General features: G+C 37.5%; 1 non-coding gene across 1 annotated transcript; it reads right to left on the bottom strand.

Annotated features, from left to right (window-relative positions):
* Positions 1-13,611: 13,611 nt before the first annotated feature.
* On the bottom strand, positions 13,612-13,718 carry LOC138835210 (U6 spliceosomal RNA). The gene has a single exon (XR_011374510.1). It is a non-coding gene; the product is annotated as a U6 spliceosomal RNA (small nuclear RNA).
* Positions 13,719-21,449: the final 7,731 nt, after the last annotated feature.

Here is a 21,449-nt window from a genome sequence, read left to right as displayed (position 1 = left end):
TTGATTTCTTCCATTCTGTTCTCAGCTACTTACCATTTTCAGGTTTGTATGTTTTAAACTCTGCTAAACATTAATTATATTACTATTTCCGGCCATTTTCAAAAGTAACATATATGTCTTACTTTAAAATTCATTCAAACATGCAAAAATGTTGACGTAGTTGCTGTCGACCAGTGGTTCCTGAATTTAGAGGTCAGGTTTAAAGCAGCCTATGCAGATAATCTGAGATATTTCTCCAGTTAAGAAACCATAATCCAGAAGTAGATATGGTGCTCAAGTGGTAGAGTGTCAGCTTTGAGCAAAAAGACCAAACAAGAATTATAGGTCTAATTCTAATTCCATTATTTTCTCATAGAAAACACATATGTGTGCACGCGTGGGTGCACGCGCTCACGCGCACACAGACACACACAGACACACACACAAATCTACATTCTCCTAGACTCCCCTTCTTGAGTAGTATTCAATGCCATTAACTCAATGCATATTTTTCTCCAAATTATTATGGAAGAGATTAAACTACATTTGTATTTATGATAAGGTATTTTTTGTACTTTTTGTTTGCAATTTTGTGTACTTATATGAGAGAACAGTATTTTGCAGACTAAACAGAAATCAATGTGTTGGTAAATAGATAGGTGACAGGTAGACTGAAAGATGCAGATGATACCATTTGAAATTTTATTTCTCCAAGTTTAAATATATATACATACATATGTATTTAAAATTTCTGCCAAGATTTTGTTTCCATTAACAATGATCTATTTGTATTATTATATAAATTTAACTGATTGTATGTTTCATAGTAAATTAATATTTATAGAATTTATTTCCTTTGGAGACCAGGTTCTGCAGTGCAGACCAGGCTTTCCTCGCCTCCTTATTCTCCTGTGTCAGGTTCGTGATTATTGGCTGGCATTACCATGTGTTAGCACAGTACCATGTGCAGCTATACAATTTGCATTTTGTACAGTAGAATATTACTGTGAACAGCTTTAAGCCATATATCTTCATGAGTATGAATGAATTTCCTTCGAAAATGTTACAAATAGCGTTATTGAGTGAAGCAAATTATAGTAGGCAGGCCTGTAATTCCAGCACCCAGGTAGATTGTTAGTTTAAGAACAGCCTGAGCTACACAGCAAGTCCCTTTTAAAACAAAACAACTACAACTGGTGAGCTTGGAAGAGGGAAAGTATTGTTAAATGGGGGTATAGGAACATACAAAATTGAGAGAGAGAGAGAGAGAGAGAGAGAGAGAGAGAGAGAGAGAGAGAGAGAGAGAGAGAGAGAGAGAGAGAGAGAGAGAGAGAGAGAGAGAGAGAGAGAGTGCTTGTGCAGGTCCTAGGGCTTGAACTCAGGGCCTGGCACTGTTCCTGAGGCTTATGATCCAGTCTAGCACTCTACCATCTGAACCAAACTCCACCTCAAGCTTTTTAGAGGTCATTGGAGGTGAGTCTGATCCAGTTTCCTGTCCAGACTTTGAAACTTAATCCTATTTTTTCAGCCGATTTTGTGAGTATGATTACAGGCATGTTGTATTACTGTTAAGTAATATAGTAAATATCATGCCAGTTTATATACCTTCCAGCAGTTTTTGGGTGTTGCATACACCCGCTCCATGTTTGATGACACCCAGATCTCATAATCCCGTGAGATAAGTATTGTTATGCTCACTCTACCTGAGAAGAATTTGATATCCAGAGAGTTTAGTTAATTTTGAATCCCCAGCTAGTATACAGTGGAGCCTGTATTCAAGCCCAACTAGTTCTGTATACTTCAGAAAACATGGAGGCATCATGTGGTCTAGTCAACATTTGTTCTAGCAAGTACTGCTCTTTGCAAGTACAGTTTTGTGCCTGACAGATTACCTTTCTCTCTCTTTAACTCTTTGCAACCCCTTTCATAAGCTAGGGACAGCACAAGTCATGAGAAGAGCCATTTTTGAAGGGGAAATACATATTAATCTGATCTTCCATTTGAGTTTTGCCACCAGCAACATATTTCTGTTTTTTCTTTTGTATTATTATTATTTTTTGGGTCCGGTCGTGGGGCCTGAACTCTGGGCCTGGGCGCTGTCCCTCAGCTCTTCAGCTCAAGGCTAGCACTCTACCACTTGAGCCACAATGCCACTTCCTGCTTTTTTCTTTTTACTTATGTGGTGGTGAGTAATCAAACCCAGGGCCTCAGACATGCAAGGCAAGCGCTCTACCACCGAGTCACATTCCCAGCCCTCTTTTGTATTATTATTATAAAGGCAAGTTACACAGACGTTACAGTTATATGTCAGGTATGGATATATATCTTTTTTGAAAGGTCACCTCTTCCCTTGCTCCTCAATTTTTCTCTCTCACTGGTTTGGTTTTATTAACTTTCTTCTTCTTCTTCTTCTAGCAGTCAGCCACTGCCTCAAGAGAGAGCACAGTTCCTAGGATGTAGGAATTGTGAAAGGTTCTGGCTCCATATTCCCTATCCCTCTGTAGGATGTAAGCCTAGATCTCTGGGGCCTCGTGGCTATCATTCATTCATCATTTCTCATTGCCTAGTCACAGGCTGGTCCCAAATCCTGGCAAAGATATGAAATTGCCAGTGATTTCTTTGTTGAAAACAGTACACAAATAAATCCCACCCTCATAGCTCCTGTTAGAGGTAAGCCTTAGCTGCGAATGTGGCTTAGTGGTAGAGTGCTTACCTAGCAAGCATGACTCCCTGGGTTCGAATCCTCAGTACCACATAAAAAGAAAGAGCCAAAAGTGGCACTGTGTCTTAAGTGATAGAATGTAGCCTTGAGCAAAAGCAGCTCAAGAACATGCCCACACTCTGAATTCAAACCCCAACACTGACAAAACAAAAAAAGTGATCTTGGTGAGACATACTCTTCTGGGACTCAGGAAGACTGAGGTTATAGGTAAGAGGTAGAGGGAAGGTACTGGTGGCTCATCCCTGTAATCTCAGCTACTCAGGAGGCTGAGACCTGAGGATCATAATTGCAAGCCAGTGCAGGCAGGAAAGTCTATATGAGACTCTTTCCTCCAATTAAGCACCCAAGAGGCCAGACCTGTGGTTCAAGTAGTAGAATGCTAGCGTTGAGCATAAAAATTCAGGGATACCGTCCCGGCCTTGAATTCAAACCCCAGAACAGACACACACACACACACACACACACACACACACACACACACACACACACACACACACACACACACACACACACACACACACACACCAATATAGAGCATTTGCCAACAGCCTGCACAAGTTCCATCTCTAGCAACTGAATATAAAAAAAAGCGGGAGAAGGGAAGGAAAGACTTCCTCCAGGAGGTGATATAACCAGGGCCAAAATTCCACAGGAGTACCGAGATGTGGATAAAGGATAAAGAGCCTCAGGCATAAGGTACAGCATGGGCAAAGGTCCTGAAGTGTGGTGTAGAGCAGGTAGTATGAGTGGAATGAAGGTTCAGCGGCTTCAGAAAAGTCTGTTCTTGTGCCAGTTCCAAGCTTTTTTGATTATTATGGCTTTGTAGTAGTGTTTGAAATCTGGTATTGACATTCCTCTAGCCCTGTGCTTTCTGTTAGGGATCATTTTCGCTATTTAGCATCTTTTATTGTTCCATATGAAATTTTCGATTGCCGCTTCCATTTTCTTGAAGAAGGAGGTTGGAATATTGATAAATTTCGCATTGAATTTGTAGGCAGTCTTGGGAAGTATTGCCATTTTCATGATGTTGATTGTTCCGATCCAAGATCATGGGAGTTTATGCTACTTTCTAAATTCTGTTTTGATTTCCTTTTTCAGGTTTTTAAATTTTTCATCATAGAGGTCCTTCACTTTTTGGTTAATTTAATTCCTATTTATTTTTGGAGGCCTATTATGAATGGAGTTTCTTTCCTAATTTCAGCCACATTTTTCTCATTGTTGATAAACAGAAAAGCCATTGATTTTTGAGGGTTAATTTTATACCCTGCTACTTTGCCAAAGTTTTGAATCAACTTGAGAAATTTGGGAGTGGAGTCTTTGAGATTCTTTAAGTACAATAACATATCATCTGCAAAAAGGGTGAGTTTTCCTTTTCCTTCCCTATTGGGATCCCCTTTAGGTTTATATCTTGTCTTATGGCTGTAGCTAGGCATTCTAATACTGGATTGAAGAGAAGTGGAGAGAGTGAACATCCTTGTCTCATTCCTGAGTTAAGAGGGAATGGCTTCAGTTTTTCACCATTAAGTATAATGCTGGCCGTAGGCTTGTCATATACAGCCTTTATTGTATTGAGGAATGTTCCATAGATTCCTAATTTTTTTCAGAACCTTCATTATAAAGGGGTTTTGGATCTTGTCAAATGCTTTTTCTGCATCTATTGAGAAAACCATGGGGTTCTTATCCTTGCTTCAGTTGATGTTATGAATTATATTAATTGATTTGTGTATATTGAGCCAGCTTTGCATTCCTGAAATGAATCCTGTTTGATCATGGTGCATGATTTTTTGGATAAATTGTTGAAATCGATTGGCCAAAATTTTGTTGAAAAGTTTTGCATCAATGTTCATCAAAGAAATGGGTCTATAGTACTATTTCTTTGATGAGTCCCTGCCTGGTTTTGGGATGAGGGTTATGATGGCTTCATAGAATCAGCTCGGTAGTGAACTTTCTCTTCAAATTTTATTGAAGAGCTGAAGGATTATTGGTGTGAGCTCTGCTCTGAAGGACTTGAAGAATTCCACTGTAAAACCATCTGGTCTTGGACTTTTCTTAGATGGGAGGTCTCTTATTGCTCTTTCTATTTCAATGCTTGAAATGGGCCAGTTCAGGTGGTTTAACTCATCTTGGTTTAGTTTCAACATGTCAATACATGGTAGGAAGAGTTCCGTCTCTGCCAAGTTATCAAATTTATTAGCATGAAGTTTTGAGGATTATTCCCTTATAATGTTCTGAATCTCAGTTGTTTCTGTGGTGATGTTACCATTCTCATCTCTGAGTTTATTTATTTGAATGTATTCTCTTCTTTTTTCTGATAAGATTTACTAAGGGGTTATCAATTTTTTTTAATTTTTCGAATAACCCACTCTTTGTTTTGTTGATTCTTTCCATTTTATTGGATTCTAATTAATTTATTTCTGATTTAATTTTAATCATTTCTTTCCACCTACTGGATTGGGGTTTATCTTGCTGCTCTTTTTCAAGGAGGCTCAGATGTCTCATTAAATTGTTGGTTCCAATTTGTTGATATAGCATCTCAGAGCTATAAACTTGCTTCTGAGTAATGCCTTTACTGTGTCCCAGAGGAGCTGTTTTGAATAACATGAACATTTGGATTACCTTTCTAATTTCTTCCACCACCGACTCATAATTCAGCAGTGTGTTGTTCAGCCTCCATGAGTTACAGGACTTTCTTTGGTGGCTTTTGGTTTTGAGTTCTAATTTTATTCCCTTGTGGTCTGAGAGAATGCAAGGTATAATTTCAATGTTTCTGAATTTGGACAGGTTTGCTTTGTGACCTAAAAAGTGGTCTATTTTGGAAAATGTTCCATGTGCTGCTGAGAAGAACGTGTATTCTGATGCTGCTGAGTGAAATATTCGGTAGATGTTTGTGAAATCTTGTTGATCTATGCAGTTGTTTAGATCTGCTGTTTCTCAGTTGAATTTTTGCCGAGTTCATCTATCTAGTGGGGAGAGTGGTGTGTCAAGTTCCCAACAATCAATGTCATTGTATCTATGTGAGATTTGAGGGAAAGTAGTTTTTCTTGGATAAATTTGTGTGCTCCGTTGTTTGGAAAATAGATATTTAGAATTGTAATATCCTCCTGAAGGAGGGATCCCTTAATTAGTATATAGTGAGCTTCCTTATCTCTTCTCATTGATTTTAATTTGAAGTCTATTTTATCTGACATGAGGCTTGCAACACCTGCCTGTTTATGGGGGCCATTTGCTTGGTATATTTTGTTCCAGCATTTCACATTCAAAATGTGTTTGTTTTTATGGGCAAGATGTGACTCCAGAAGGCAGCAGATAGAAGAATCTTGCTTTTTAATCCAACTAGGCAGTCTATGTTGCTTTATTGGAGAGTTAAGTCCGTTAATGTTGAGAGATTGGACTGAGAGGTCTTTGGGAGTTCCTGTCATTTTATCCACCATCTTGGGCCAATTGGGTTCTTCCTACGGTTCTTGGATACTCAGTTTAGGTACAGTTTCTTGGCCTTTATTGTGGTCTTCTTGGTTTGCTATGTGTAGGACATCTTTAAGAATCTTTTGTAGGCCTGGTTTGACAGAGATATAGTTTCAATTTTTCTTTGTATGAAAGGTTTTTATTTGACCTTCAGTAATGAAGGAGACTTTAGATGTGAATAGTATTCTTGGTTGATAGTTGTTTGTCTTTAGGGCATGGCATACCTTATCCCAGGCTCTTCTTGCTTTGATTGTCTCTGCTGAGAAATCTGAGGTGATTCTAATTGGTTTCCCTTTATGGGTGATTGATCTTTTCTCCTTCACAGCTTTAAGGATCTTTTCCTTGGTCTGAATTGATCCTGTGTGGATTATAATGTGACGGTGGGATGTCCTGTTCTGGTCTGGTCTAGTTGGAGTTCCAAAAGCTTCTTGTATCTGAATAGGCCTATCTTTTTGCATGTTTGGTAAGTTCTCTGCCAGGTTCCTGTTAAACAAATTTCCTAGACCATTAACTTCTCTCTGTAAGTCTTCCACGACACCCATTATCCTCAGATTAGGCCTCCTTATGGTGTCTTCTAAATGTTGAATAGATCTGTCATATTTCTTGCATTTGTCTTGATGTTTGTACGTTCTTTGTCTATAATAATCTAGGCTGTCTCCAATCCCCGAGATTCGATCTTCTGCACGGTCTAACCTACTGTCAAGAGTTTCTACTTTGTTTTTTATTTTTTTTCTTTCTAATTGGTCGGTTTTGATCGCTTCAAATTATTTGTTGGAGCTTTGTTTTAGATCTTCTATGAACTTCTTTGCTTCCTTAATTTGGTATTCAGTGTTTATTCTCAAATCACTTAGTTGATTGGTTATGGTTTCCTTGGACTCCCATTACTTCTGTTGGGTTCCATTCAGCATTCCCTTTGTGGTCTCCCTGACTTCTTTCAGCTCTCTGTTTATGGATTCCATAAATGCCTCTAAAGATCTTTGTCTATTTCATCCCGCTCTCTCAATTCCTGTATTACTCTTTGATTAGCTAGCTCACGTTTATGCAATTCCTGACTTTCTCTTTGTCTATTCTCAGTCAGCTCACGCAATTCATGTCTATCTCTTTGACTGGACTCAGCCTGCTCATGCCATTCCTGTTTTTCTCTTTGAGTGTTCTCAATCTGCTCATGAAATTCCTGTGTCAATCTTTGAGTAAGTTCCTCAAGCTCATGATATTCCTGTATTGACCTTTGGTTTGCCTCCTCTCTTTCCCTATCATGCTCACACTGAGTCCTTTGCAGGTTTTCAATTTTTTCATTTACCATGTATACCAGTAGTGTTTGTATAGCTTTTGGGGAGCTCTCCCCTGGATTATTCATTATCTGTTCTGTCCCCTGATTATGATGAGTGGGAATTGAGATACCGGGACTTGACATTTTTCTTGTGTTTTTCTGCTTGTTCTGCCAAATTGGGATGAAAGTAACACCATTTTTGTGCTAGAACACTATCTTAAGACAAGCATCATCCAAAGTCTGTAGTTGCACAGTCAAAAGTCTGCAGATAGAATCTAGTTCAACAGATATATCTATTCAATATCAAACAACTATGTACTAATGGGCTATGAAAAGTAAAGAATAATTTGGCATACCAGAAATTATTAGGTTTAGGGAGAGATGTGGCTAAAAATAGGAATAGAGGGATGTGGAAAGGTAAAAGGAGAGTTAAATTAACTAAGTCCTAATCTCAATAAGGGAAATAGTTTGGATAGAATGATAGTAGAGAGAGAAAAAAAAAGAAGAAATAAGAAAAAGAAAAAAGAGCCAAGAAAGAATAGAAAAACAAATATTAAAATCTATTAAGTGAAACACTTAAAATTTATGCAAATATAACAATGTAATTTTCACAGAAGAACAGGGATAGGATGAGAGAAGGGGAGGGATAGAAAGGAGATGCAAAAAAGTAAAAAAAATGCTGAAAATATTATATAGGTATAAAGAGGTAGTACTGCTATTAAGAAACTTGAGTCAAAGAAGTTTTGAATTGAGTAATAAATTTCTGGATTGTGTACATAATGGCGGATAAGGTCTAATAATCGACTATTCGTATATCTGAGGATGAGCATAACAGCAATTAAGTCACCCAAGAAAAACGAAAGAGGAAAAAAAGTGAAAAGAATGAGAAAGAAAAATAGGATCAAAAGTTCAGTAGAGCTAACACACACACACACACACACACACACACACACACACACACACACACACACACACACACAGATATTCCCCAAGAATAAAAAGTGTAAGAGGACAAAAAGAAAGGTTAACAGCAAACAATATTTTTAAATTAAAAATGAAAACAAAAAATTTAAACAAATTTTAAAAGGTACAAAAAGTGAGGTCTTTGATTTTTTGGAGGGGGGTGGGAATATCCTGTATCTCCCTTATGTCTGTAACCAGTCTCTTGTTGGAGTCTCTGGTCTGCTTGTGCTGTTTGATTTTCCTGTGGCTTGATTGGTTTCTTAAGTCAGTTTGTTTGAGCAGGCAGAAAAATGTTCTGCTTTACCCAGAATTTTGTGATCCTCCTCCTAGTCTAGTTCAATGGGAGGGAGATCTGCTTTGAGTATCACAAAAGAGTGAGATGGCTGTTTCCTCTAGTTTGGAGATGCTTTGATGAGTCTTGGTTCTGGGTAGAGTGGAAGCCTTTCAGCAAGCAGTAGAGTTTCCCTGAGGGGCTAGCTTCTGAGACACTTAGAGAGCCTACCCTGGAGACATTCTCAGGGTTTATGTTTACTGAATTTCAGTTGATTGTCAAAACTGCTGTAGGGAGGGGCAGCCTCTGGCTCTGTTTACCCAGTGAAGAAATCAACACTTAAGGAGGGCAGAGCTATCTCTGCCTGGGCTGGATGACTTTTCATTGGGTGGTGCTGAGCCTGGCAGGTGAGGTCAGGTTCCTGTGACCTGCTAAATGCCTCTTGTTTTCTTCCAAGGCCTGAGTTAGAGCTAGCTGTTCAGCCAGGCCTTTATCAGTATCAAAGATGGAGCTCTCCAGTAGTGGGGAGGGGTGGGGTGGCCTTTCCTCCGCTGCTCCCTTAGAAGGAGTGAGGATGTCAGGCTTCTACTCACACAAGAGTCTTGGTTCCTGGGTCGTCTCTGGTCTGCGATCTGCAGGATGAAGATGTCTGTTCCTTGTCAGTTCTTGCTGGTGTTGTGTAGAATGCCCTAGCCCGCTGATCTGGGGCCCTCGTCCAGGACTCTCTGTGTTTCAGGTTTGGTGGCTACGGTTGTCACTGCCACCACCACAATTGTAAATGAGCCTGCTGGCAAGTGCACGGACCTGTCCCCTTGCCTGGATTTTCCCTCTCTGGCCAAACTCTCTGTACTGTGATGGCACCCTTGTTGTGATTCTCTTGCTTAGGACTGTTCACTGGAACACTTAAACTGCTTTCTATGAGAGAGCCTGTTTAACCTCCAGTTTCTCCCCTACCATCTTCCCAGATCTCTTTTGAATTTTAATCATTTCTTGTTAATGTTATCTTTAATCTCTCTATACAAAAATCAATAATTAATTCAAGGGAGAAGAAAGGAAAAAATTAAGCAACTCCTTACATTTTTCAATTTTCAATAACATGATATTGCTTATATCATTTTCTGTTTATGCTTGAGACTATATAACTCAATTTAGTTAGACCTTTCATAAGGCTATATGTATTTTATTTATTTTATGTTGATTGTTCTTTCCAAAGCCTGCGTGTCTAATTTCCCTTGTTTTTTTTTCAGTCTCAAGTAGTTTAGATTTCAAATTGAAGAATAAATTGAAGGAAGCAAACAAAAAATATAGTTCCTCTCATCTGATATTGCTTCTACAAGAATGAAGAAAGAAATCAAAACAACATTGAGATATCACCTCACTCCAGTTAGAACAGCAAAAATCAAGAACTCTACCAACAATAGATGCTGGAGGGGATGTGGACAGAAAGGAACCTTACTTCATTGTTGGTGGGAATGTAAACTTGTTCAACCACTTTGGAAAGCAGTATGGAGGTTCCTCAAAAGACTTCACATAGATCTCCCCTATGATCCAGCAATCCCACTTTTGGGCATTTACCCAAATGTTTACAAACAAGACCACACTAAAGCTACCAGCACAACTATGTTTATTGCAGCATTATTTACCATAGCTAAGATCTGGAACCAGCCCAGATGCCCCTCAGTAGATGAATGGATCAAGAAAATGTGGTATATATACACAATGGAATTCTATGCCTCCATCAGAAAGAATGACATTTCCCCATTTGTTAGTAAATGGAAAGGTTTGGAAAAAATTATATTAAGTGAAGTAAGCCAGGCCCAAAGAAGCATAGGTCCCATGGTTTCCCTTATTTGCAATATCTAGTATAGGTATGAGTCCAGCAGAAAAGGTCAGATAATGTGATGTTAGGAAAATGAACCCTTAAATATGTATTTTAATGTTTTCGTTTCTTTCATGCATGTGTTTCTAACGCATTTATAAGATTATTTCTTTGTTGCTTTGTATGTCCCTCCCCCACAGTGTAATCCCCGCTTTCACTATATTTGATGTCAGTATAACATGTGGAGGAGATGGGGACAAACAAGTCGTTTAAGGATTCAGGTGGACCTGTTGCAACAATGAGAAGTACAAAATGTCATGTCAAAACCAGCTTTACAATGTCGGTGTGGGGGGGGAGGTGGGTATAATTGGGTGGGGGGAGGGGAGTATAATTGGGTGGGGGGAGGGGGGAGGCGGGGAAGGGAGGTGAAGGGTAAACAAAGGAGGAGGCTGCAATGCTTGGTAAGAAATGTATGCATTATCCTGCCCATGTAATTGTAGCCCCTCTGTACAGTATGTTCTCAAATAACATAAAATAAAATTAAAAAAAAAAGAATGAAGAAAGAGTTCATCCTGCTAAGGACCTATGATAGGATATCAAAAAGAATTCATTGTTCTAGGTATTCCCTATCTTTGCATTGCAACTTAAATGATATAAAACATAATATACTGCTCAGGTACTTTTACCTTTTATCAGTTTTGCACATTATCATATGGACTTTACCTCAGTCTACAACATTCCTTCATTATTCTGTCCTTGATATTTTTACACTACCAAGTCCTAAGATAACCAGTTTGATTTAAAGCATGAGTAGTTGTACACCTGGCTTCCTTGGAAGCAGAGCATGTTCAATAGATCACATTCCTTCTGGTTGCTCACTACCTGTAATGTTTTCTGTAATATTATTGCATTCTAGTTAGTATTAAAAATTTTTCGCTAAACTCAAAGCTCGTTCATAAAAGTTTATGTTAAGTATTTTGCAAGTTTTATTTCTCTCAATTCTTAAGATAATATTTGCTATAATGCTAATGTTATTATCATTTTAGTGTTGGGAAAAATTTTAATTAAAGTCACGAATTGCATGGCCCAAAGACACACAGTGAGGAAGGAAATGAGTCACAGTCTCCAAAAGCCTTTTAACATTACAAAAAATATAGGTAAAATCTCTCCATTCTCTTACACTCTCAATTCAATATTCATATTGTCCAAGAAATAATAGCATACCAAATATTGCCTATAGTGATTGTTTTCTGTCACATTTTGTCTTCAACACCAACACAGACTGTGTTGGTGACATTGGGTTATCATGCACAGAGCTGAGTTTATAAATTGAAGTCCAAAGAGAGTCAAATTTCTTTTGGCCCACAGCTCCAGTATCCTTTTTTAAAAAATACTGAAACTTTTAAATCCCAACACTTACTATATTTTAAGAATCCGAAAACAAAATAAATTCACATATAATCACTCCAAAATGCTTTAACAGTAGGAGATGATAAAACAGGCCCCCATCAAGTAAAATTTCTTCTACTTTTAAAATTATTCTGAAAGCCTTTTCCTGGCTGCTCATACCTCTAATCCTATCTACTCGGAATATCTAATCAGAAGCCTGAGATCTATGGATAACTGTTGGAAGACTCTCAGGGTGGAATAAATTCATGAGATTATTTTTCAGAAATTATAATGAACTAGCAAAGAGCCAGGAATGGAGATGTAGCTCATATATTAGCTCATCAATCTAGAGAGGAAAGGCCTAGCAAGACTTTGAAGCCCTGATTTCAAACTCTGAGCATGCCAATAAACAAGAATGTGCATGTTTGCATGTGTGCATGCATGTGTGTATGCACACACACATTTATTCAAAATACCTTCATATCAGCATATCAATGTTCTGCATTAATTTCTTTGTTAACGATATTATCTGAGTAAAATAAAGGAAATAAACTCTTCTATATCAGAATATTTTTATACGTTGTTTATTTTTTACTGTGAAAATACTGTACAGAGGGGTTACAATTACATGGGCACGATAACATTTCTTATCAAGCATTGTAGCCTCCTCCTTTGTTTCCCTTTCCCATCCATTCCCTTCCTTCTCCAGCCTCCCACCCAAGCCTCCCCACTCCCCCCCACCAAAGTTGTAAAATTCGTTTTCAACATAAGGACTTGTTTTTCTCAATGTTGCAATAGGTCCACCTGTAAAAATAACTGTACAGAGGTGTCATATTTATATGAGCAAATAATGAGTACATTTCCTAACAAGCATTGTTACCTCTTCCTTTCTTTTTCTTCCACCATCCCTTCCCTCCCACCTCCACAAATACACTCCCCTCCCCCTTCCCCTGCCTAAATTGTAAAGTTCATTTTTCACCATAGTGTTTTGTGCATATCAACATATATCCCTATTTAAGAATTTTGTATTTCCCTTTCCCCTCCCCAAATTTGAGAAATGTAAACACAGGATGTAGGCGCACCAACTTCAAATACAGTGAAAACAGAGGTTAGAGCGTAGGGGAGGAACATATAAAGGAATAAAAAAAATCACATCACGAATTATAAGTATCTTAAAAACAATAGCAAGAAACAACAAAAAACACGTCTGGTTCATTTCCTGTAATATCATTTTATCTGATATGCACATAGCTTATGATCTATTCTGCTTATCCCAGACATATATTAGCTGTTGAAAATAAGGGAAACCATGGGACCTATGTTTCTTTTGACTTGGCTTACTTCACTTATTAAATTTTTTTCCCAAGTCTTTCCAATCCTTAACAAATTGGGTGATGTCATTCTTTCTGATGGAGGCATAAAATTTAATTGTGTATATACACCACATTTTCATGGTGCATTCATCTTCTGTGTGCCATAGAGGTGAGCTCCATATCTTAGCTATTGTAAATAATGCTGCAGTTAGCATCGTTGTGCTGGTAGTTTTAGTATGGTCTTCTTTGTGATCATTTGGGTAAATCCCTAGAATTGTGATTGCTGTTCATAAAGGAGCTTTATATGGAGTCTTTTGACCAGCCTCCATACTGCTTTCCAAAGTGGTTGAACAAGTTAACACTCCCACCAAGAATCAAGTAAGGTTCCCTTGTGGCCACATCCTCTCCAGCATCTTTACTTGTAAAAATATGGAATGATTCAAGAATTTGCGTGTCAACCTTGCACAGGGGCCATGTTAATCTTCTCTGTATTGTTCCAATTTTAGTGAATGTGCTGCTGAATTGAGCACAGAGAATTTTTTATATATAAAGTGTAATTGATTTTCTTAAACTAGACAATTCAAAGAAAAGTAAGTTTTGAAGATTTCTCATGAAATTTTAGAACCATGTACTTCTTATATAAGCACACATTTAAGAATAGACAAGATTAACATTTCAAAAACAAAATAATCCCAGATATTGTTGTTCAAGAGATGTGTAGGATGGGGGGGTATTGGATGGGGGGACAGGGGAAGGCTGGGAAGGGATGTGAAGGGTAAACAAAGGAGGAGGCTGCAATGCTTGATAAGAAATGTACTCATTATCTTGCCCGTGTAATTGTAACCCCTCTGTACAGTATGTTCGCAAAAAATAAAAATAAAAAAAGAGATGTGTAGGAGGACGAATTCAATTATTCTGTACAAGGCACCTGTCATAATGAACACTGTGGCAAGTGTTAAGGTTTGTTAAAAGTTTTAAATATATTTAATTTTGGGAATTTGTTTATATAGGCCAAAATTAGGACTGTTTGTCAGGTTATACAACTTTTCTATAAATATTTAAGATTTATGGTAGCAAACATATGCTACTAAAATGTACACTTCAGAGTTTATAGAAACATTACTAATGAGATGTTGCAAAGTCTTAGTGTAAAGAAGCAGAGTGAAGAGTTAAGACTTTGTTAACTGCACAGTTTCTCTTAAAACTTTAGGGTTTCGTTACTTTATATGTTAGTGAGGAACAAATGATGATATAAGCCATATAGAAATGATGAGATGAGTCATAAAATGCAATCTTAGTGGGTAACTTTAAAGACTACACGTAGCCTATAAAACTCTTGTTGAACATCATAATCTTATTCAGTGTTAAATGTACAGGAATGTGAGAATAGTAAAATCAAATATGTAAGTACACTTCAAATAGTGAAAACACTAGTAATTCTTTGGTATTTTATTTTATTAATAATTAATATTTGTTATTATGTTTCTTTATTTGTGGTACTGTTTCCATTGTAATATAATAAAACTTTTTGTTATTCATCATCAGGAGGTACTTTGAGAAGGTGACTGGGATGGCCAAACCATTTTTTATAGTTGCATGTAGATTTACAAAAAGCAAAATTAAGAACAAAATATTGATTAAAAAATTATCAAGTACAGTCAGAATCAGGAAGGATGATAAATGTCCACACTTAAAATCTTAGCCCTAGGCTGAAGCAGTGATATTACAGGGTTGAGGTCACAAAAGTGAGAGACTGTATTTTGTTTTGTTTTTTACTTTGATTTTGTTGGCCATGGGGTTGAACTCTGGGGCGTGGTTGCTTTACCTCAGCTCAAGGCAAGTGCTACCACTTGAGCCACAGAACCACTTCTGTCCTTTTCTACTTATGTGATGCTGAGGAATCAAACCCAGGCCTGATGCATGCAAGGCAGGCACTCTACAACAGCCCCCATCCCAGCTCCTGATAGACTGGGATTTAAAAATTCATCTAAACAATATTTGCTTTCTGCTATGGGTTATATAATGAAATATATGAATATCTTTTCATATTTTTGTGCATTGTTATACTTCTAAATTTATACTAACCCCAGCCACTTTATTATTTTCAAAGTCATGAAATATCTCTGAGAGTTTGCTAATGTGAAAATTGTTTTAGCATTTTAAATTTCTTCTGAGTCATTTTTATTTTTTATTAAAATCATATTTTGGGTTGATGGATTATCATACATCAAATACCTTCAAATATATATGTAGAGTCTAAAGATAACAGTATGAATATTCTCATACAGCTCTTTTTTATCTGTTATGCAATTTCAGTATTATTATATTTCTCCCTCTTTCACGCTCTCTCATTTCCTCTCTTTCACTTTCATGCTCCATGTCTGCTACATAGAACTTCTGCTGGTGAGCCGTGCACTGGTGGCTCACGACTGTAATCCTATCTACTCAGGAGGCTGAGATCTGAGGATCGTGGTTCAAAGCCAGCCCGGGCAGGAGAGACGGTGAGACTCCTATCTCCAATAAACCACCAGAAAAATGGAAGTGGCACTGTAGCTCAAGTGGTAGAGCGCTCGCCTTGAGCTGAAGAGCTGAAGGACAGCGTCCAGGCCCAGAGTTCAAGCATCACGACCTAAAAAAAAAAAAAAGAATTTCTGCTGGTCTACTATTATCCTTGAGGATCCAGTGGCTTTGTGGGAACATGATGGGGACTAACATTTTCCCTTGCATTCTTTAAGAATTATGAGTGACATGCTATTATTCTTTGCCATTCTAAATGGCAAAACAACAGGTCTAGGAATTCCTTTTCACGTTTACTACTATTACAAATTTTATCTCATAGGAATCATTTGGATGGATATGATATTTTAACTTGGGCTGGGAAGGTGGCTCAGTGTTAGAGAGCTTGCCTTGCATGCATGAGGCCCTGGGTTCGATTCTTCAGCAGCACATAAGCAAAAAGAAAAAAAAGCCAGAAGTGGCGCTGTGGCTCAAATATTAGAGCGCTAGCCTTGAGCTGAAGAGCTGAGGGACTGTTCCCAGGCCCAGAGTTCAGGCACCAAGACTGGACCCCCCCCCAAAAAAAAGATATTTTAACCTGTGACCTAAAAGTTCTTTTTCTTTCACAAACAACCTTTGTCTTTGATTATCAGTTTGTAACTACATGTAATTAAAATAAAGCTCTCCTATGGAAAATAGACTGAAGTTGTTCACAGGGATGAAAAAGAAGGTAATGGTGGAAGTGAGTACAATAGAGCACAGGTCCTCAGAGCAGTTTATCATGAACACTTTGTGAGAATGACAATGTTCTGGGAACTATAGATTAAGTCACTGAACAAAGATATATATGCATATATTTGTATATGTATATTTATTTATATATGCATATATGTGTGTATATGCCCTTATATTGTACACATATATGTTACTATACACACAAATTCACATATACATATACACATGTATACATGCACGCATGGAGAAAGACCCATAATTACAGCCAACACATGTTTCATTAGTTGCTGAAAATGCCTTAGATGGAATGCTTGGAACAAAATATGTTCAAGATGTGTTTGTCTCTAAGACTTCTTTTACCACTCCTCTTATCTCTTAAAACAGGTAGGTTTTGACAGGTTGGACTTGCAAAATGCAGTACACGTCATAGCAAGTTACTCGGAAACGTAAGTATGTAAAGATCATATGGTGTCTCCCTGATGCCCAAGGAATGCTTGCTCTTATACACACTCTCAACAACCAAAGTAGCAGGAGAATATAATGGTAAAGAATAAAATTATAAGGCTTTAAATGGCATCCATCTTTGAGCTTTTTTCCAACAGCCAGCATCAATTCCTAAGCAGATTAGTGAGTCCTCATAAAACTGGACCTCAGATCAACAGGTAACCAACTCATGTGAAAAGTCCTATGAGAGAAATGCTGATTGAGGTCTTGGTGATTTTCTGGCCAAGAAAATAAGAAAAGAAGAGATTATTTTTAATATATTAAAGTTTGAGAATAATTTGTAACCTGTCAATAAACTAAACCAACTGAAAAAAAAAAGGTGTCCATTTCATTTATATGCTCTTGGACTTGGTGAGTGATTTTACTTGTGTCTACACAAGTAGAATCAGCATAAATCAAGCCATCATTTCTTCATTTAATATACAAAGATAGGATTCAGGTTGACCCATTGTAATAATGAGATGTAAAAGACACTATCAGAGAGTGGGTAGAGGGATGAGTTGAGGAGGTGTGAAGAGAAGGGATGATAGGGGAACACAAAAGATGGGGTAAAAATGCTCAATAAGAAATGACTCATGCCAGGTGCCGGTGACTCATGATTGTAATCCTAGCTACTCAGGAGGCTGAGGTCTGAGGATTGTGGTTCAAAGCCAGCCAGGGAAGGAAAGTCCGTGTAACTCTTATCTCCAATAAACCACTAGAGAACCGGAAGTGGCGCTGTAGCTCAGGTGGTAGAGCAATAGCCTTGAGCTGAAGAGCTGAGGGACAGTGCGCAGGCCTAGAGTTAAACCCATGACAAATAATAAAGAAAAAAAATTGTATTCATTACTTTACTTATGTAACTGTAACCCCTCTGTACAGTATCATTACAAATATATATATATATATATATATATATATATATATATATATATATATATATATATATAAAAGATACAAGGAAAACTTTTGTATTTATAGGAAGTTGTATTTGTCACTCAATATCAGTAAGGTATTGGTTTTAGGACCACAGGCATATTAAAACATTGGATACTCAACTATTCTACATGAACACAGGATATTATTTACATTAGAATCTGCCTACAACCTAGTGCAGTGTAATTGCTATGAAAATTTGTACTACATTCTATGTTTGTAATAAAAAATAAAAGCATATGCACTGTCAACAGATACAAATTATTTTCAGATAATTTTTGTCTGCATTTTGTGGATGGAATTGGGAGCACAAATTTCATCACCAAGACTGGTCTGCAAAATATAACAAAAAGCTAACACAGCATCATTGAATAGTACTGAACTCCAAGGAAAAGTACTTGAATTGAGACATTATGAGAAAGTGTAAGCATGCAAGTACTTTTTAGAAATACAGTACTAGTTTTCTCATGGAGAGCATTCATAACACTTTGTGAAACACAAGCCAGAACCTCTCTGAAGAGTAAATGGTTTTCCCTCACCTTTCTGTCATGCTCAGTCATTATCAATCAACATATAGCTAATCTTGAATAATCCTTTAATAAGAAAATGTTGATGGAATGTTTATATACAGAAAACTTGGGAAGGCTAAATTTTTCCAATGAGGATAGTCTGTATTCTATGATCCAGCAGAGAGAAAACTAGGTAAGCATCCATTTACAACCTTCTGAATAATTCTGATTCTGCCCATATCAGTTATCTATCCATATCTGTGCCCGTGTGAGAGGATTTTAAATGACTTTAGTGTTTTAAAATTTAATTTTAAATGTGGAATGAAATTAGTTCCAATGCATTACCTTAAGATATTTAGAAACACCTAAAGGTGTCTAAGATTTTTTTTATTTGAAGTGATGGGATATTGGAATTTGGTTCTCTATAGTATAAGCAATTTGCCAAAAGAATTGGCAAAGTAAAATTTACATTTGCAGCAGACTTGACAGTTATTTAATTTTGTATATTGAAAAAAGCATAAGCCTCAACAATATGTCAATGCTATCCTGTTATTTATCTCTAAAGGTTTATGCTTCTGGTCTCTTAAAATTAAAACCAATTTTCTTAATCTTTAGCTAGTTGTGCAAAGGGGTTTCACTCCACCATGTCAGCGTTGAATAGAGTGTATGTACATTTCATTGTACAACACATCTGGATCATTGTTAATCTTTCCACTTTTCTTCCTTCCCTTTTCCCAAACCCACCTATCCCTTCAAGTTTCCTACTTATATTCTCACATATGTATGTTGAGTGATCTGACTGTATTAGTCCAACATTTCCCCCTGCATTCTTCTGTCCTACTCCCTTTAAGCCCAGCTCCTTATTTAAGACTTATTTCAACTTCATGGTATTTTGTAAAATATCTCTTCCTTTGGCATTTGGCTTTGGGCTTGCCACATCCTCACTTCCATGTTTGACCTACATAAATGAGGCTATTTCTCCACATTTCCAATCTGTGAATGGCTGAGATAGGTCTCCTTTACTACTCACCTTCTGTCCTAAATTTAGAATTGGACCTTCAGGGCCATCAAATAGAGCTTTTTTACTTTCTACACACTGAAGATGGAAGGAAAATAATTTCCATGCTCTCAACATTATGCTACCCATCATGAATGTCCATCACTTATCACTTCAACAGTCTAAATTTAAAGTTATGTTTCTACATTCTATTCACACATTTTAAGTGAATATCGAGGACAATTTACCTAGTATTGGAAGTTTAGGGACGATTTTCAATTTCTGATGATAGAAACAGGAGTCAGTTTTAATTATGCAGAACCCACTATGTAGTGAGTGCTGTAGTCTTCTAAATTTTCAATAAATTTCGAGTTACTTTTTATTAATAATTGAAAAAGTTTTATTTCAATATTTGAAATGCTGTCCCAATTATTTTAAAATTTTCACATTAAGTTAGAATGAACTCCCCCCCCCCCCACAGACATTTCCCCTACTAGTTCACGTTAAGTCTCCTTTGGCTTTATTGTTTGAGGGGATGAAGGTAAACAGATGAGGGTAAACAGAAAGATGATCATTACTCAGATATCTCCTTCCTCTTCTGTTTCTGCTATTCTTTTTTTAATTTTTATTTATTTTTATTGTGAAAATATTGTACAGAGGGGTTACAATTACATGGGCAAGATAACGAGTACATTTCGTATCAAGCATTGTAGCCTCCTTCTTTGTTTCCCCTAACCATACCTTCCCAGCCTCCCTGTTTCTGCTATTCTTGTAGAAAGGAAGAATGGAGCAGGGAACAAGAGTAATTCTTGGGCAAGGGAGCATTCTTGGCATAATAATTATTGTTTCTCAGAATCACTTAAACTGCATACTCTTGCCTTGACTCCAACAGTAACCTAACTCTGGCTTCCTTTGTGCAGGAGTAAGCACACTAACTGGTTTTACATGAAAATTTGTATTTTATATCTCAGCTTACTACTACCAAAAATACAAAGCTTTGGTTACATAAATGCAAAGGCACTGATTGTTCAACAATACCTTAGTGAGAAATAGACAATTCTACTCAGCTCCCCCTTCCTCTTCTATTATCCTTCCTTCCCCTCCCCTCCCATCACTTATCCTCTCTTCCCTTCTTCTTTCTTTATGTCTCTCTCCTCCATATTCATTTCTATCTTCTCTCTTTTTCTCTTCCAGTAGCAAGTGATTTGGTTTATCTGGCAATACATATGTAATTGAACAAATATGTTTTCTCCTCTTTTTGTGAATATTTATTATTAAGAAGTGAGTTCTAGCAGAGCACCAGTGGCTTACAGCTCCATACTGGGTGAGTTCAAATTTGACAATGGTAATTCAAAGCTATTCCAAGTAGATAAACCTAAGAGATTCTTTTCTCCACTTGTGGTAAAAGGAAGAAGTGTAGGTGTGGTTCTGGAGGTATAGAGTAAGCATTGGGAATTAAAGCTCAGATTGTTACACGAGGTATTCAGGAAAGGGTTAAGTTTATTCATCATTCCCTCTGGCACCAGGCCATGTTGGCCCTCCATGCAGCTGGGAAAGTCCTGGAAAAGACCTGAGAAAGAGAGCCTCTAGGGCTGGGCTAGGCCTTATCTAGGGTATGGGTGGAGAAAGGTGTGGCCACATCAAATTCAGTTATGACCTCAGCAAATGCAGATGTAATATCTTCCAGGAGTGCCAGTTGCCTAGGTAATGCAGGTACTGGGAGGAGACTTTGCTTAGAGGAGGGTGGAATCTGCTCGCTATCCAGAAACAGACCTTAGGGCTGGGAAGGTGGCTCAGCGGTAGAGCGCTTGCCTTGCATGCATAAGGGCCTGGGTTCAATTCCTCAGCACCCCATAAGCAAAAAGAAAAAAGCCGGAAGTGGCGCTGTGGCTCAAATGGTAAAGCGCTAGCCTTGAGTTGAAGAGCTGAGGGACAGCGCCCAGGCCCCACGACCAAACCCCTCCAAAAAAGTTGTACTATATTTCAACAAGTAAAACAATGCTACAAATAAACAAAACAATAATTAAATGTTAATAATTAATAAAATAAAAAGCAAATATTATGGGCTGGGAAGGTGGCTCAGTGGTAGAGCGCTTGCCTTGCAT

The sequence above is a fragment of the Dipodomys merriami genome, unplaced genomic scaffold (assembly GCF_024711535.1).
Source record: "Dipodomys merriami isolate MVZ:Mamm:240054 unplaced genomic scaffold, mDipMer1.0.p SCAF_230, whole genome shotgun sequence".
Classification (NCBI taxonomy): domain Eukaryota; kingdom Metazoa; phylum Chordata; class Mammalia; order Rodentia; family Heteromyidae; genus Dipodomys; species Dipodomys merriami.
This window is presented reverse-complemented; position numbering and strand designations above follow the sequence as displayed.